Source organism: Cavia porcellus, unplaced genomic scaffold, assembly GCF_034190915.1.
Source record: "Cavia porcellus strain 051 isolate PalLab524CR breed Dunkin Hartley unplaced genomic scaffold, mCavPor4.1 scaffold_1, whole genome shotgun sequence".
In the NCBI taxonomy this organism is placed as follows: Eukaryota; Metazoa; Chordata; class Mammalia; order Rodentia; family Caviidae; genus Cavia; species Cavia porcellus.
The window spans coordinates 142,372,813-142,390,811 of NW_026947484.1; the positions used below are offsets into that span (position 1 = coordinate 142,372,813).

Genomic DNA, 17,999 nt, shown 5'->3' on the forward strand with positions numbered 1-17,999 from the left:
TTGCTCACAGATAGGAAGAATAAATATTGTGAAAATGACCATTCTCCCCAAACTTCTATACAAATTCAGTGCAGTCCCAACGAAAATACCATCAATATATCTCATAGATCAAGAGAAATCACTCCTAAAATTCATTTGGAACCAAAAGAGATCTAGAATAGCAAAGTCGATTCTAAGCAGCAAAGGCAAGGCAGGAGGCATCAAATTCCTGACTTGAAGTTATTCTACAATGCTACTGTAATAAAATCAGCATGGCACTGGAATAAAAACAGATCTGAAGATCAATGGAGTAGATTAGAAGAAACAACCACAACTACAAACACACTCAACCACCTTATCTTTGATAAAAGAGTCAAACACATTCACTGAAAGAATGACAGTCTCTTTAATAAATGGTGCTGGAGAATCTGGCTCTCCATATGCTGAAAACTAAAACTAGACCCATGTCTATCACCATATACCAAACTAAAATCCAAATGGATCAAAGGTCTGAATATTGAAACAGAAACACTAAATCTGTTGGAAGACAAAGTAGGTAAAAATCTTGAAAACATAAGGATAGGTAGTGAATTCATGAACAGGAATCAAACTGCATGGGAACTACTTCCCAGAATCAATAGATGGGATCACCTCTTATTAAAAAGTTTCTGCATATCTAAAGAAATCCCCAGCATAGTGGGAAGAAAACCTACAAACTGGGAAAAAATCTTAGTGAACTGTCCCTCAGACAAAGAATTTTAAAAAATCAGACCCCCGAAATTCCAGGATCCAATCCAGAAATGGGCATCTGAGATGAATACACACTTCTCAGATGAAGAAGTACAAATGCCAAATAAATACAGGAAAAAAATATTCATCATCATTAGTCATTAGAGAAATGCAAATTAAAACAACACTGAGATTCCATCTCACTCCAGAAAGAATGGCCAGGAACAAGAAAACCACCAAAAGGAACTCTCCTGCCCTGTTTGTGGGAGTGTAGACTGGTGCAACTGTCGTACTAAAATGCTAAAAACCTAAAATGCAAAGTTAAAAAGATTGACTGGAGCACTGACCACGCAGTTATAGAGTAACTGATGCGTCATCAGACTGTTCTGTATGTTTCGTCACCCTAGTAACCTGTTTGCTATGTCAAACTTTGTTCCCTTTGTGAGAGACAAATGAAGCTGTGTCAACCTTTGTTCCCTTCGTGAGAAACACATGTTCCTGGAATTATCAGACCAAGGCTGTGAATTAAGAAAGGCTAACCACCAACTGCGAAACGTCTCTGACCCCACGCAAAGGGGAATAAAGGCCTTCTGCATTCTTGCTCGCTTCACATCACCCCTTACTTTGTGGTTTAATCGCTATGAAGATCTGTCAAAATTCTAAACCAATCGCACAGCTTTGCAAACTCCACTTGCGCTGTGCCACTGGTGCCAGCTTAAATAAAAGCGCCGTTTTTCTTTTTAAAATAAGACAACTTTTTCTTGAATAACATCTTGGTGCCTTGTTGTTTTTGGGGTACAAAACCAACCACTGTGGAGGTCAGCCTGGAGAGTCCTTAAAAATCTGGGATTGGAGGTCCCATTCGACCCAGCTGTTCCAATTCTAGGTATATTCCCAGAAGAACTGAAAACATAATACCACAGTGATATACATGCACCCATATTTATAGCAGCATTATTTTTAATTGCACAACTCAAATGCCCATGAACTGAGAAATGAATAGAAAAGTTGTGGTATTTTTATGCAATGGAGTACTACTCAGCTATAAAGAATGATCACATTGAGATTATTTATAAATAAATGGGCGCAACTTGAGACCATACTCATAAGCGAAATAAAACAAACTCAATGTATAAATACCATATAGTCTCCCTAGTGTAAGAAATGGTAAGAGCACATAAGCGTTTGTGGTTATCATGATTCCCCTTTACATTGCTTTGAAGGCTTATAATGATAGCATTCACTAGTTGGAAGGAGTTTATCCTGGTTTGTTTGATTTTATTATCTGTGATGGTATGAACAGCTATTTTGAAGAAGACAAGTCATTAAAATAGCCAGTGCTGATTTAGTATCATCTTACTCTGAAGTCCTACCATGCTTTTGTTCTGTTTTCTGTGGTTCTATCATGTTGTATCTTATTAGATTGCATTATGTGTGATAGTATAAATAAATGTTCTATGGAAAATGAGATAATAGAGTAGCCATTGTTTGTTTTCTGTTATTTGGTTCTGAATGCCCTGTAATACTTTCATTTTCTTTAATGATTTTATACTATTTTGTTATGTTTGATACTACTATATATGAAGTTATGCTCAACTATTTCAAAGAAAGAGACATTGTGGTAGTCACTGTTAACTACGGGTTGTCTTTTGTGAAATACTGTGCTGCTTACATTGTTCTGATATGCTTGGTTATGTCCTGTTTTGTCTTAATCTCTATAAAATTAAAAAAAAGAGAAATCATTGAAACGTGGACAGAATTTCTTTCCAAATTGTCAATCTGGAATCAGAGAGCTGCCAGGGCTTCCCTCTCACACAGCTAAACCAGTGAAGAGAAACTACATGGTGACACCCGACCTCAAACATCTCTAAAGCCTCGCCATTCCACGGCCTTAGTGGCCATCAGCAACAAAAGCAAGAAGGTTACCTCTCCTCATGTTGCCGACTCTCTGGGTTGGATCTAAGTAGCAGAATTTAATTCCCACACAGAGCTCCATCGGCAAGGGAAGCTGAGAAAGCTGATTGTTGCTTTTCCAACCTCTGCAGTTAGAAAGAGGCCAGAACTGATTTTGATTGAACCCACTCACACTTGACTTTGTATTCACGCCAGCAGCCCCTCCCCCAGCACTGTACATTTTAAAACACATTCTCTTTTTAAATATGGAAAGAAATTTGCAGGGGAGAGAACATGGAGTAAAGCCCTGGAGCTTGTGTGCCTGCAAATGGAGAGCGGGATGTAAGAACGGATAGGAAATACACAGAAAAATAATAAAGTAAAATGAGAGCCCGGGATGGCCTTGCTCAACACAGCTACCGTGCTGGGTCCCAAGCTAAGGAACATGATTACTTTTACCCAAATTACTACTCTGCACCCAAAATGCAAGAAAAATCTTGCCTCACCATGGTCTTGGAGTGTGAAAACACTTCAGAAAAACACTGAGTTTATCAAACCAAAAGAAATCTATCAGGTAAGATAGGAAGAGACTTAAGGAACACAACTAGGCAAAAACAGGAACAACACAGTGAGACTTTTGACCTGGGACAAAATATGCCAAGAAGCCGATGACAACTCTGACAAGAGGTACTTTCAGTGAATCTGATCCTTTCAGATTGGTTCTAGAAGTTAATTTCAGCCATTGCTCTTCACTGGGCTGAAAAAGGGTCAAACAGTAAGAGCAGTAAAATCTGTATCAGGCTAATTATAAAGCAAAGAATAAGGTTTAGAACACCAGTGTTACACAAAGGAAAGTGGCCAAAAGAATGCTTCACATGAGAAAGAGGAGAAGCGTGCTAGAATGCCCCTCACAGTCAAGCAGAATTGTCTGTCTGTTTTTGGTTTGGTTTGGTTCTTTTTTATTTTTGTTTCTTAGACAGGGTGCAACTACTGTACCATTCAGGCTGACCTTGAATTCACCAGGTAGCCCAGGCTGGCCTGGAATTCATAGTTTTCCTCCTGCCTCAACCTCCCCTCTGCTGGGATTACAAGTATGCGCCACCATATTGGGGCAAATTGAGGCTTTTTCACGGCCAATATTTCTCTTTGGAGCCATAGCATGATGTAAATCTCCTGTGGAAATGTTAACTTCTGTCTCTTCCAGACGATGCACAACTGAAGGGAACACAGAGATATCTAGGGTTCAGTTGTGTAATTCTCACCCCCCGTGCAGGAGGCCTGGGTTTGAATCCTGATCCACGCATGCGTCTCCCACATCTTGTGTCCACCCTGTATTGGATCACTCTACAAACAAGTCAGGACATTTCTAGGATGCCAACTCCAGAAAGAGCAGTCACCTTAAGAGGAAAAACAAAACCAAACAAAGAGTGAGGAAACCCAAAGGAAAGCCACCAAGCTCTCCCATGGCCCTGCTCAGATGAAGGATGGAGAGCAGCGGGCACAGGAAGATCCGTTTTCTCACCTCACTGTTTCACGTTCCTGCAGGGAAGCTTCTGTTCGGGAGTACTTCTTACTCTAGAGCCAAGCAGCACTGGGAGGAGGCCCTAGCCACCCTGGCTCTGGACCTTTGGAGGAGGAGACTCAAGGAAAGCCAGCCCAGGGCCATGTGGTTCATTCTCACCTGCTTCCATCAGCTCTTCTCAGGCAAGGTGAGTCACAGACAGACATCGTAGCTACCCCTAGACACATTGGGTGACAGCTGCTGATGAATTTCTTTCTAGAAGGTGTGATAAACACATCTGGGTCAGAGCCATGCAGTGACTCCCCAGAGCAGAACAAGAGATGCTTTTCTCCATCTCTCTACACTTCCTGGGAACATCAGCCTTACACTTACACACACAGCAATTCATCATGGCCTTCGGTCTCTACGGAGACTTTGGACTTGTAATACATCCTTGAGGTCCCCGTGCCCTCCTTGCAGGTGTAATTCTTCCATGGATGATTTTGAGGAGGCAGTCAGCAGGCCGGAGCAGTTCGACATTCATTCTGGATCTCAGATCTCTGGTTTTTGTACTGGCCTCACAGAATGAGAAAAACAAAATCAAAGAAAAAGGAAACATACAAAGATAACAAACAAACACACACAAAAAAATGGTCCATTGGGTTTTTATTCTGGAAGCGAATATAGAGGGAATAGGATCCATTCCTCTTTTTAAAGCATTTGGTATAATTAATCAGCCAAACCACCAGGAGTGGGCGCCTGGTTTTTGACAGTTATTAATAGCTGATTCCATTTGTTTAATAGACAAAACACGTTTGTAGGCTGTTCGTTTGTGCGTGACTTTTGTAGACTGTGACAAAGAATCTAGATTATGAAATTTGTGGGCAGAGAGCAGGTCTGACTTTTTATATAATGTGTTGACGCACATGAAGTCAATGTTGAGGACCTTTCCTTCCTTTTTTTTTTAAGGAGAAAAAGAGAAAGCAAAAAGGGTACAAGTAATACAAAATTTAAAAAATAAACATTAAGAAATCACTAACTAATAGATTACATATTCTCATCTTAGAAATAGTTTTCATGTTACAAAATTAAAGCATATAAAGTGAACTTTGAAACAGTGAGAGTGCAAGCAGTTTTGTTCAATGATCCAAAAAAAGTGAGTAATATGGTTATCCATCCTATACACTGAAACATATATGCAGTTATAACCTTTAGAGTACCTTCTTTTCTTTTCTTTTGTACAATGGCAATTATACATTTTGGGTTTTATTACTCGCAGAGTTCTTATTACTTTTTTTTTGAAGAGAGTAAAACCAAATGCGACATATCCGAACAGAGTCAGTCAAATCAAAAGGATGGACATAATAGATAATGTAAAAACAAAATACAAGGTGAGCAACAATGGTTACCATACTTCCTCTTGCTATCTGAAGAGGAATTGCCTATATCATCAGTTATAGTAAAATTGAACAAAATAGTAAAGAATACAACCAAAATATTGGAGACATTACAGGACTTTAAAAGAAGATAATAGTTAACCAGGTTGGAGGTCTTAATGAATCTTATTGTCTTCACAGTTGTTGCCTATACTTTCGAACTTGGGACTATCAAGGAAAGCAGATTAGGGGAAAATCAGTCAAAACAAGATGGTGAGGGCAATACAGGGTTTCAAATCAAGTTAATAGGAAATCAAAGTCGGTTACTATAATGTATCCTGCTTTTCCCTTAATTAAAAAGATAAAAATAAAAAAGTAATTTAAAAAAGGGGGGGATTGAGATAAAAGAGGGCATAACAACAGAACAGTGCAGGTCAAAACATAACCATTTAAGCAAAATAGTATTTCACCTCAAGATATCTTGACATAAAATTAGTTACCATAGTGACTCTTTCCTTGAAATCTTTGAATATAACTTCTTTACTGTAGCATCAAACATATCAAGACACTGTAAAACCATTCAAGAGAATGACATTATTACAGGGTATTTAGAACCAGCTAACAGAAAAATGAACAATAGTTTCTGTATAATCTTCTTGTCTATAAAAGTTTTTGCGTATATTATCACATATAATAAAATCCAATAAGATACAACGTGTTAAGACCGATGGAGACAGAAGAATACAAGCTCAATGGGACTTCAAACCATGATGACACTAAATCAGCACTAGCTATTATGATGTCTTGTTTTCTCCAAAATAGCTGTTCCTACCATCCGATCTTCTCTGACTCATTTCTGTTGATATCTTCTTCTGTTGTTTGTTGTCAGTTTGTCTTCTTCATTTCACTTTCTGCTCCATTCATTGTGGCCTCTCTGCCATTATTTCTGGAATCTTGGTATTTTCCTTTTTTAGAATATCCTTCTGTATTCTCTGTAGAGTTGAACTGGTGGTTGCAAATTACCCTAGTTCCTCTTTATCCTGGAAGCATCTTGTTTTTCTATCAATTTCCAGGGACAGTTGTGCAGGATATATCAATCTTGGCTGGAGGTTATTATCTTTCAAAGCTTGAATTATTTCCCCCATGCTCTTCGTGATTTGATGGTTGGTGCCAAGAAGTCTGCTGTAATTCTGATGGGTGTTCCCTTGTAAGTGATCTGTTTCTTGTCTCTCACAGCTTTTAATATTCTGCTCTTATATTTGATTTCTGGAATTTTAATTATTATATGCCTGCGTGTAGCTCTGTTTGGGTTGTAGGTGGCTGGGGTCCTGTATGCCTCATATATCTGAGTATCTTTACCTTTTGCTAAATTAGGGAAATTCTCCTGGATTATCTCTGTGAATAGCTTTTGTAGTCCATTTGTTTGTGTCCCTACTTCTTCTTTTATGTTCTTAATTCTTAAGTTATAGATCCTCTTATCATCTTCTAGCCTTTGCATTATTGCTGTTTGTTTTTTTATTATTTTAAAGAAGTTTTTCATTTCATGCTCCCATATTACGAATCTGCCCTCCAATTAGGTAATCTGTTATTTTAAGCTGTTATGCCAGCTTTCGATAGATTTTTTAATTTCCTGGTAATCTCTTTGAACCTGCTTCACATGTTCTATGTTTTCTCTTATTTTCTCCATCAAACAATTCTCCCCTTTTTTCTGTTCTTCCATTCCACCATCTGTTTTTTCTTGGGCGGTGCTTAGTATTTCTCTAACTATTCTACTTATATCTTGCTTTAGGTCGTTAATAATTTCATTTTTGAACTGGTCTATGAGGTTCTGGAGATAACACTTTATGTCTATCGGTGCCATGTATGATATTGCATGTTTCTCAAGATTGAGGGCCGAGGACCCTTTCTTGTTGCTCCCTCTTCCCATATTTTTTGTTCCTGCCATACAAGCATATATAGGAGGTCGAGTTTCTTTCTTTGTCAGTTACAGTTTGTTTGAATAGCACTGGCTAGGTGTTCCTGCCCACTGCAGTGTACTGGGGAGACACAGATCTGGGCAGCCATTTTGGGCCTGCCCCTCAGGGTCAACCTAGCAAAGCCTTCACTGCTAGGGTGCACCCCCAGGCGCTGGGACCTGTTTTGGGCTAGCCTACTGGGTCTTAAGTCCGCGGTGTCACCTGGGCTAGGCACTCCCCACCAATCCCACTTGAAAGGGGAATATTCCACTAAGGACACTGCAGCGTCCTGTTCCGGATAGTCTGCCCAGTCCCAATATGTCCTTTGCTGAAGCCTCCTACTCTGTGGAAGGGTCTCTGATCCGCTCACTCACCGCAGATCAATGCAGGGCTCCCTGCCAGTCCCGCTCTCAACTCCATTCACCACTTCTCACTCTCAGAGGTTTCGTGCCTCTCTCCTTGCCATGCCAATTGGGACACAGCAGCAGCTGTGGCGGGAAATTGAAATCACGGCTTGCAGTGGCGCAGGCTCCAGCTTCCACACTGAGACATTATCTGTTCCTATTATAACATCAGGATTGCGGTTCCAGTTGGCTTCTCTTAGTTTAGTTCATTCCTGGGTCAGCAGGGTATAACTCCTCTTGCTTAGGACTCCTCATCTGGCACCATTCCTGGATTTTAAGTGTGGTTTCTCAGAGAGCCTCTGGAGGTGCTGCTATCTATCCACCATGTTCTATCGGAAGTCCTTTCCTTCCTTTTTTGATATTAGTAATCTGCATTTTTTGTTGCATTATTTCTTCTTCAGGCAACTAGAACTTGTTAATTTTACCAATCATTGCATAGAGATAGCTATTTTATTGGCTTTTTTCTATTAATTTCTTGTTTTCAAATTCATGCGCCTATACTATAGTCCTTATTGCTTCCTTTTTCTCCTTACATTGGATTTCATTTGCTCTTGAATTTCTTGAATTGTTGATTTTAGATTTTTTTCTTTGCTTAGATATACATTTGTTATTATGAATGTCCCTGTCTAAGTTATTTTTCTCTCATTGCTGGGACAAAATATCCAACATCCAAAATGCAGGAAGGAAAGGTTTATTTAGCTCATAGCTTGTGGAGGTTTTAATCCATAATCAGCTGGCTCCCAGGCATAGTGACTTGGCTCTGGGGCAACACCTCACAGCAGCAGCCAAAAAAAGCAACCAGAGCAAAACTGAAGTGTGGGAACAGGCAAGTCTCTTTTCTTCCTTTATATTACACACAAGCCAACCCCTCCAGGGCCAGTGTGGCATTCAAAAAATCTCCTTGCCCTCCTCTTGCACAGAATGGGGATGCTTACAAAGTAAGAATTCTGGCTCCCTGCTGAGTCTCTTAGTTAAACTTGCAAACTTCCCAACTTGACACAATGTACCAACTATAACTATCCCTTTTTGTACTATTTGCTGTGTAATGACAACTATTATGAATGACGTTTTCATTTTCTGAAATGTAGGTTAGTATGATATAGTGAAGTTCTCTTGAGACATTTTTTATTCACCTTATTTAGAAATCTCTTGTTTAGTATTTGTCATGGTTTATGTTGGTGGCCTCCAGGCTTCATGCATTTGCAGTATGCATTTGTGATTGGTTCACTGTATGGAACTTAGATTGATGGTGTCAGTGTTACACCCACATAGGGATGGAGCCAGAATACAATGTAATGGCAGGAAGAAGGTATGTCTCGCCCTCTTGCTGGTTCTTGCCTTGCTGTTTGCAGCTGCCATGAAGTGTGGCCCTGCCATGCCATCCTGGCTTGGAACCAACTGAGTTTGGACTGAAACCTCCAAAAAACTGTAAGAAACAAACCTTTACTTTCCCAATTTGGTGCATCCTGTATTTTGTCTCAGCGATGACTAAAAAGTAATACAGAATTTGGCACCCAGAAGTGGGATTGTTTGCTGGGATTATACCTGACCATGTTTTTCGGGCGGTTTTGGAAATGGTTTGCAGACAGCATTTGGAAAGGTTTGGACATGTCTCCTGGATGCGCAGAGCTGGAGCAGCTTAGGATGCTCTCTAGAGGAGATTCTGGTCAGAGCTCAGGAGACCAGAAGTCTGATAGAAACCTTTATGGCAAAGACCAGGCTTGGGAGGTTTCTGCTGGGAAGAGGGACTACAGTGCTTGTTGGACTACCCATGATGTGTGTTATGGCTTGGCAGAAAGTTTGTCTGCATTTTTCTCATGCCCAGAGACTTTGCCTGAGACTGAGACAAAGGGCAATGAACTGATTAATCTGGAAATAGAAATTTCAATGATAGTTGAATGTTGAGGCTGTGGCATGGCTATTGTTGGGGCTTTTAGCCAGCTTTATGTTGCAAATCAAGAGCAACGAGCCCAGCAGGATAATTTATAGTACTGTGAGTTTGGCCAGAAGGAAAAATCCAGTAAAGCTGTGGATTGTAAAGACAGAGTTGAGACTTTGATTGCTGAGAAGAAACAGAGAGATAAGAAAGATGGCATTGAGGCATCCTAGGAAGCAGTAGGTCACCACCCTTTGCAGCCTCAAAACTGCAAAAGTGAAAGAATTTGGTCAGAGGAGGAAGCTGCAGAGCTCCATGCTCCAGAATGGCTATGGAGGCCACATGAGGTTGCAGAATGGCGGCAACATAGAAAGTCATTTCTTCACAATCCGATTCACAGAGCCCAGTGATCCAGACAATGGACCTCTACAGCCAAGATAGAGAAAAGCCTGGCTATTGCTCTACTTGGCAGCAAACCTTGGTGGCATCCACATGGTGCTGATTTTAGGTGCAAGGAAAATGCACAAATTCTGAGGATAAGATGACTTCCACCTCAATTGCAAAGGGCCTGAGAGGCCAAACAGTGTGCCTCTGAGAGGGCAATTTGTAAAGCTGTAAGGGTGAAGCCAAAGGTGCAGTGGAGACCCCAGAAGTTTGGAAAAACCAGGAACGTGGGTCATCCAAGGAAAGCTGCAAAAAGCAGCAGAGAGGGTTTAAGAGAGAAACTGCAGGAGCTAAAATCCCTGGAAGTGCCATGGAGGCAAGATCACCCAAGCCTTTTTGAGCTTGCAACCAGTTTGCTTCAAATGCTGAGCATGGAACTCTAGGCCTTAAGCCCTATGATCCCATGAGGCACTGAGTGGACATCTATTCACAAACCGTAAGGGGCTGTATGGAAATCTTTCAGATAAATTGAGATTTTAAGTTCCATGAAGTTTAGACAACTTGGTGTAGTATGTTGGGAGGGGCTGAGCTGGAGATCATTGGCACGTGAGGAGGCCAGAGCCTGGTGTATCTGAGGAATGCCTGGAGGGCACCAAGCACCCTGAGCAAACAGGTGTTCCAGCCCTGAAAACCCTTGGGGTGTGAGAGCCAGCTAATTACTAGGCAGAGTGGTTTTATCTGACATCACCCTGCCACATGTATAAATAAGTGTGCTGCAGTTATTGAGAACCTTGCTTTGTTTTGGGGCTTTTTTTTTTCTGAACAGGAGATAGAGAGCTCCACCTGTGTCTTCTCTTTATCTCTTCACCTCACTGTCCTTTGTGAACCCCACCTCAGGAAGTTCAGGAGCTGTGCTGATCATGGCCATTTAGCATCCAAACAGGGACCCAGGGCGTGAGGAATTTCTCCATTTGGCAGGTGATCAGGACACCTCTGGTGTATGCACAAAAGGGACAGGGGTATGGCGAGATCATCAGTATTGAGCCCACTGATGCTATGCTTGTGTAAGAAATGAAAGTATTTCTCTTTATCCATCCATGGTTCCAGAATATGGAAATTGTTTGTGACTTTGTTTCCATGGTAATAACGTCATTACTATTCATACATCAGGAATCTAGTCCCACTGAAACAGGTTATGATTATAAAATTGATTCCCTTTCCTAGCTTTGCCTGGAGTGTCTCAATTGGAAGCACTTATCACATCAGATAGCAATGGATGACTTGAGTGAATGTAAGTTTAGTTTATGGAGCCAAATAAGGTCGTTGTCAAAAAAAAAAAAAAAAGTCATGATACCCTGTTCAGGAGTTCCCAAGCTTTGTGAGAAGGTGGTCCAGGAGCACAAAGATTCCTCCTGAAGATCTTGAGATGGCAGGAATTTACCAAAACCTATAGGTATTGTGGGCAGATTTGGATGGTGTCTCAGTCACCTTCCTTATTGCTGGGACCAAATACATGACATCTGCAATTTATAGCAGGAAAGTTTCACTCTGGGTCATTTTAGAAGATTCAGTCCTTGTGTGGTCAGTGGCTCCAGCAGAAGGGGTACAGTAAAAAGTTGTGGAATGAGCTGCTCACTCACATCATTATTCCAGGATGCAGAGAGAATTCAGAGAGCACCAGGAAGGGAGTTAAAACCTTCCCCATCACATTTTCTGTGCCCCACCTCTCCTGCTTTGGCCCTGCCTCCTAACACTAAGTCTCCTCTAAACCCCCACGATCCAGTCAGCTGCCAAAAACTTCACCCTGGAGCACATGAGGCTCTTGGGGCACAGCAAGATGTGAACCATGACAGATGGTAAGTCCTTGGCTGGCGTCTTAGCAAGGAAAGGCTTTGAAAGGTCTAATTTGAGATTGATTCCTTACTAAAACCCCAACAAAGCTGACTCCAAAAGAGCCTCAGCACTCCCTCTGTGCTCTTATTGCACTTCTGTTAAATAATCAAAGAGAGTACAATGGAACCAGTCCTGTTTGATAAAACAATTTGTGTTACTGTGATCATCTCTAGTGAACGCAGGGATAACTTTAGAGGAAAAAAGAATTTCATTGGAAAATTGGGCCTTTCCTGTATATATCAGATGCTAGGCTTTTTTCACAGATCTTGAAATGTTTTTATTGGGAATCTGTCCTGTTTCTGAACCCTAAGAAGCCAGAGATGGAAATCTGATGTAAAGTTAGAAGACAACTTTGGGCCTCTTGCTGGGGTCACCCAGGATTCAACTGAGATGCGTTAACATTTCCATATGAAACCAAGCAGGTGCACTTCAAGCTCAAATCTAGAGGTCTTTCTGCTGACTCTCCTGTGGCTTCAGAGAACCCATTTCATGTTCTTTCTTTTAACTTTATTATTCCTTTGTTGATTTTATTGCTTTGGTTTGTGGGACCCTTGTCTAAGAAGCATTGTCTCATCCTTTGGTATTTTCCTCCTGCTGGTCACACTGGATCTGGGCTGTATCCTCTTAGTGGTCTAAGATGTGCACCCACTGTCTCCCAGGCCATGAACAGTGTTCCTGGTGGTCTGTAGAGCAATGAAAATCCAAGACAATCAACAAAGAGAATGTCATCAATGCACCTGATGTGGTGACTGAAGCATACTTTGTTGTGACAAAGACAAACCAACCATGATGCTGACAGCAAGAGGGGCTTATGTCCTAATTTTGGTCCATCTCTTTTGTATAAGAGCTGGGGCAAAAGAAGACTTGTTTGGACAAAGGGTTTGCATTTAAATGCTGCTGCAGGGAAAAGGCCCAGAGCTTTGGGGTTCCTACAACAGCCAATTAGGACCCATTGCGAAGTGAAACAAAAGTAGAGCCTTTCTGAATCAAAAGCACCAGCTAATCTCCAGGTACCCAGGTTCTCCCCAGTCAAACACAATTTCCTTGTTTTATTTCCTATGAACACTTTAGACTGTTTTCTCTGTTGCCCTCCCTGCAGAGTGCTACTCTGCTTCTAGTTGGCCTGATTTATAAATCACTGACACATGTGAGTACTTTCATTCAATGTGCATTTCATTTCCACAGGCCTAGGTTGATGTTTAGCAGTGCAAGGTCACTTGGAGAGCTTCCTGGATGTGCCACAGGTGATAGTTTTGAGATGTAATATGGATTTTCATCTATTATGCTTATATCTCTATGGTATGGTGGAGTGTTTTTGCACATGAATACCGTATTCACAATAAGAGAAACTGGGCACACGTGTCCCAGCCCTGCCCTGACAGTCACCAGGCTGGGACTGGGAAAAGTGTGAAGGCCAAGAACACAGAAATGTGACTTTTTTTTTTTTTTTTTTTTTTTAAGAGGAAAAAGAGAAAAACATAAAACAAACCAAAGCGGCGTAAGGGTACACGCAATACAAAACTACAAAACAAAACAAAACAAAACAAAACAAAACAAAAAAACATAACAGTAAGAAGTTACCTGCTAGTAGATTACACACTATCTTCTTGAAAATAGTTCCTCAAATCACAGTATCAAAGAACACAAGGTGGACATTCAAACAGGGAGACTGCAAACAGCTGTGTTCAATGTTCCAAAAACATTGATAAAGTCAGCTATTTAACACCCCCAAACACACTTGCTGTTATATCCGTTAGAGCTCTTTTTCTTTTTTTTTTTCCCTCTCTTTTTTACAACAAAATTTACACATCTTGGATTTTATTACTCCTTAGTGCTTATTACTTTCTTTGGGGGGGGGGGAAGAATACAGTCAAATATGGCAAAACAAAGCTGTCAGTCAATACCAAGGATAGACATAGCACATGGTGTAGAACAGAGTACAAGTTTATCAAGAATGGTTATCAACGTTGTCCCTTGTTTCCTTAAAAAGAATTGTCTATCTTATTAGATATTATAAAGTTGGACAAAACAGTAGAGAACAAGACCAATAAAACTTAGGCATTGTAAACATTACAGGACTTCCAAAGAAGACAATAGTCAAACCAGATTGGGTATCTTAGTGAATCTTATTGTCTTCAGAAATGTGACTTTTATGTGGAGAAGTTTGAAGTGCCAACAGGCAAGTGCTAAACTGGGGCAGAGTACATGTTTTCGGAGGGAGGCTGGAAGGCTCTTTCCTTATCCCACATTTATGCGCCTTTAGATTTTGTAGTATGAATGAAATGCCTTGGCTTGAGGTAGTCAACAGGCTGAATGCTAAATGTGTAATTTTATAGGTTCATGTCTGGAGCAGTTCCTTTGCTTGGCTCTGTGGTATAATGGTGAACACTCTGGACTCTGAGTCCAGTGATCTGAGTTCAAACCTCAGTGGAAGCTTTGTGTTTATTCTGGCCCCAGCAAGTGAGCAATTTTCTTTCACTGCTAACCTGAGACTGGGCTATGGGCCTTGAGAGACATCTGACATGGTTGTCATAGTGAGGAAGCAGGCTCTGAGGAGCTGTGGCTCTAGAGAGTGAAAGCATGGTGTTAAGGACACATTTTTGTTTTCTTCCCTTTTTCAAAAAGTGAGTCTTCGTTTCTGCTCTCACATCTTGATGTGGGGGATGGAAAAATTTCTGTCCAGGAACACAAGCTGCACAGGGTGGTGATCGATTTGAATCTCAGCAACCCTTCTGCTCCAGAGCATTTCAGCTGCTCAGCCTTGGCCTGCTACTGGGGCTTCCTCCATGGAAGTGGGGTTCTCAGTGAGTCACTGTCTGTAGGGCATTTGCGGGTCATCACGTTGGATGACCAAACTTGAGATTTCAATCCTCCCAGACTAAGCCCAGGCTTGCTGACATCAGAGGTCCCCACCCCACTGCCCAGGGACCCAGCCATTCAGCCAGTGCCACCCTGTTACCAGGTGACCCTCAGCCCTCGGAGTGAAGCTGTCCAATGCACAAAAATGTCCTCACAAGTCTCATGCCCCGTGGTGTCTCTCACCTGGTTCACCTGGCAAGTGCACCAATTGTCTTAAGGTAAGGAAAGTATAAATCAGAGAAACTGCGCTGGCAAGAGCTGGGCCCTTGATGACCCAGTCTCTGTGCTCCGAGGTTGGAGACCTGAGCTGGAGGTACTGTATTTTATCCAAGTGGATTATTGTGTTCTGCACGTTCACTTGCTGGCTCTTCTGATTTGGATTTCATTTCCAATTACTGGCTCTGAGGACAATGCTGGCCACCTTTGAGTAGCTTGGGAACCAGCTCCATGGATCAGGTTACTTGGGCAGCAGTGGGCTCACATGCTGGGGAGGAGCTGAGGATCCTGGTACAATCTCCAACAGGAAGCATCACTGAGGTTTTTATGTTCTAGATGTCAGAAAACGCTCGTAGCCTGAGAAGTCAGAGACACAGTAAAGAGGATGAGAAACGGACACATGAGGAAAAACAGCTGAGGAAGGAGGTGACCTTAGAAAATGGGGAGAAAGGAGAAAGCAGCAATGGGAGGTGGGGAGCGCCAGCTTCCCAGGTACGCACTCACACTCTGTGGGTTCCAGAGACCCCAGCTCCTTCCTCTGTAGGTTCCTAAACTGCATGCTTCTGCTCCAAACCAGTGTGTTTTGAACACTGCAAAGTGCTTGCCTGGCACATTTGTCTTGCAGCTTCCTTTGGCTCAGAGGCCTGGGGTGGGAGGCTTGGTCTGCCAGCTCTTGGAAGCCAAGGGGGGCACCTTGCTGGCTCTCAGGGAGAGAAGGGCCAATGGGAAATACACACCCCTCTTTCATTTTCACGCTGGTCTCTAAAATCCGGGATTGAAAAACAAGGAATAGCGACCAACCACTATGGTTGAAAGTGGCTCTGTGTCCGGAGAAGAAATGTAAGAGGGGGCCAGGGAACCAGTGATATTTCCAAGTGAGCTTTGAACACGTGTGACTTTCAGAAACTCCCATTAGGAATGAAAACACAGGCCCTAAATTGCACGTCCACTTCTCCACCTACACTGCAGACATATGTGCAGAAGTGAACAGATATGTGCAAAAGAACTATGAGCACAGCACTATTTGGGATCATAAGACCATGACACCAACACACTTAGAAACATTTTCAGAGAGGGTTCATGAGATAAACCTCTTATTGTTAGGTCACCTCTCTGGAGGGTACAGTTTTATCTAGAATCTGTTAAAACAAAAAACAAACAAAAAACCCCTACATGTATAAAGAATTAGGAAATACAGGTTCAGAAGGAGAAACAAACTAAGTTTATTGGAAAGAACATAGAAATGGGGAAACAAAATCACTTCTTTGAGAACAAGTGAGAAAATATGTAGATACAGAGTCCACATCTGGCACTGGGGGAATATGGGAGAAAGGGACTCTTCCCCTTGGAGAGCTATGATACCTTGATTGGCCACTTTGGGCTCTGAGACACCTGATTTGGCCCTTGGCCCTTCCAGGGCCTACTGGTATGTTTTTGGATAAGCACTTCCTTGGTCTCTTTATGAGGTTCAGATGCTTGCAATTTATGGCAGACTTATCTTCAAGGCCAAGTTAGTAGACAGAATATGTGTGCACTTTAATGTATTAATATGGTGAGAATAATAAACTGTGTATATACTTATACGTACATGGATGTGTGAGTGCGTAGGTGTTGGTTTGTATTTTATGTAGTGAGTGGGTCTTTATGGTAGTGTCCCCTCCTCCCCACTCTGTTTCTCCTGTGCTTAATCGAGGATGGAGGGGCTGTGTCTTGGCATGTAGTGAGCCAGGCCAGCCTTAGGAGCTTTCCCTGTTTCTTTCAGCCTCTCTCTCTCTCTCTCTCTCTCTCTCTCTCTCTCTCTCTCTGTCTCTCTCTCTCTGTCTCTTGCAGGGGTTCAAGACTTTATTGGCTAGAAACCTCGCTGTGGCCCTTTAACTTTCCCTACCTGTCCCCTAACTTTCTCTACAATATTAGGGAAGAATTGCTGTTTCTCAAAAAATGGAGAGGGTGTTTAGGATGATTTCACAGGTGGCAACGTGATCCAGAGGGCGACCAGTGAGTCCAGATAGCTCCCTGGGAATAAGGAAGCAGTGCTGGCCTCAGACCGTTCCAAAACTGCCCACAGGTGTCCACTTCTGTAAAGGGGAGAGAACAAGGACTTGAGGGGACCAAAAGGAAAGGAGAGTCTTAGGTCTCTCGTTTCTGAAAAGTCTAGGTTTCTGATTTCTCCAGCACATCATCAGGCCATGTGGAGCTTTCCAGAAGGGAGGTGAGTTGAACCTGGGAGGGAGGCAACTTGGGTTCTCTGCAGTTAATAAGGCAATGGTACCTTCCTTGCAAAAGGATCCTGTACCGTCCCTGGGTGGGCTCGAACCACCAACCTTTCGGTTAACAGCCGAACGCGCTAACCCATTGCGCCACAGAGACATGATCTTGCTGATCTGTAGCCTCCAAAGAGGCTGAAAACTCAGCTCTCCAACCCCGAACCCGCACCAGGAGTCCCCTGGGTCTGGCCTTCTCTTGAGTGACTTCCAAAGCCTGGTGCGACGGGAGAGAGCAAGGCTGTGACGTGCAGCGCTGCAAACAGGCGCTCCTGGGACTGCGAGGTGGGAGGAGCAGCACGGTGGCTCCAGAGGAGCCGGCGCTGAGAGACCCGGCTGGGATTGGAGAGGCTCCTGAGGTTCAGGGCGCTGCTCGCGCCCCGGGGAGCCAGCGCCCCTCTCCTCCCATCCCCTCCTCTCCCTCCCACCGACCGCCCCGCAGCGGCCTCCGCCCGCCAGGGCTCCCTGGTTGGGCCCTGAGCACTTCCGGACTCCGGGTTCGCGGGGCGTGGCCTCGGGTCCCCTCGCGGGGCGCTCAGTGGGACCGCGTGCCACGAATCCCATCGCCATCCCTGGGGTGAAGAGCCCTCAGCGTGGAAATGGGACTCTTGCAGAAGGGGAAGTTCTGCTTACACAGCCTCCCTGGGGTTGAGTTCGCAGTCTTGGGGGGCTG

The 17,999-nt window shown here is 42.9% G+C and overlaps 1 non-coding gene across 1 annotated transcript; it reads right to left on the reverse strand.

The window, feature by feature from the left end:
- Window positions 1–17,358: 17,358 nt before the first annotated feature.
- On the reverse strand, window positions 17,359–17,432 carry Trnan-guu (transfer RNA asparagine (anticodon GUU)). Its single transcript has one exon. It is a non-coding gene; the product is annotated as a tRNA-Asn (tRNA).
- Between the last annotated feature and the right edge of the window lie 567 nt (window positions 17,433–17,999).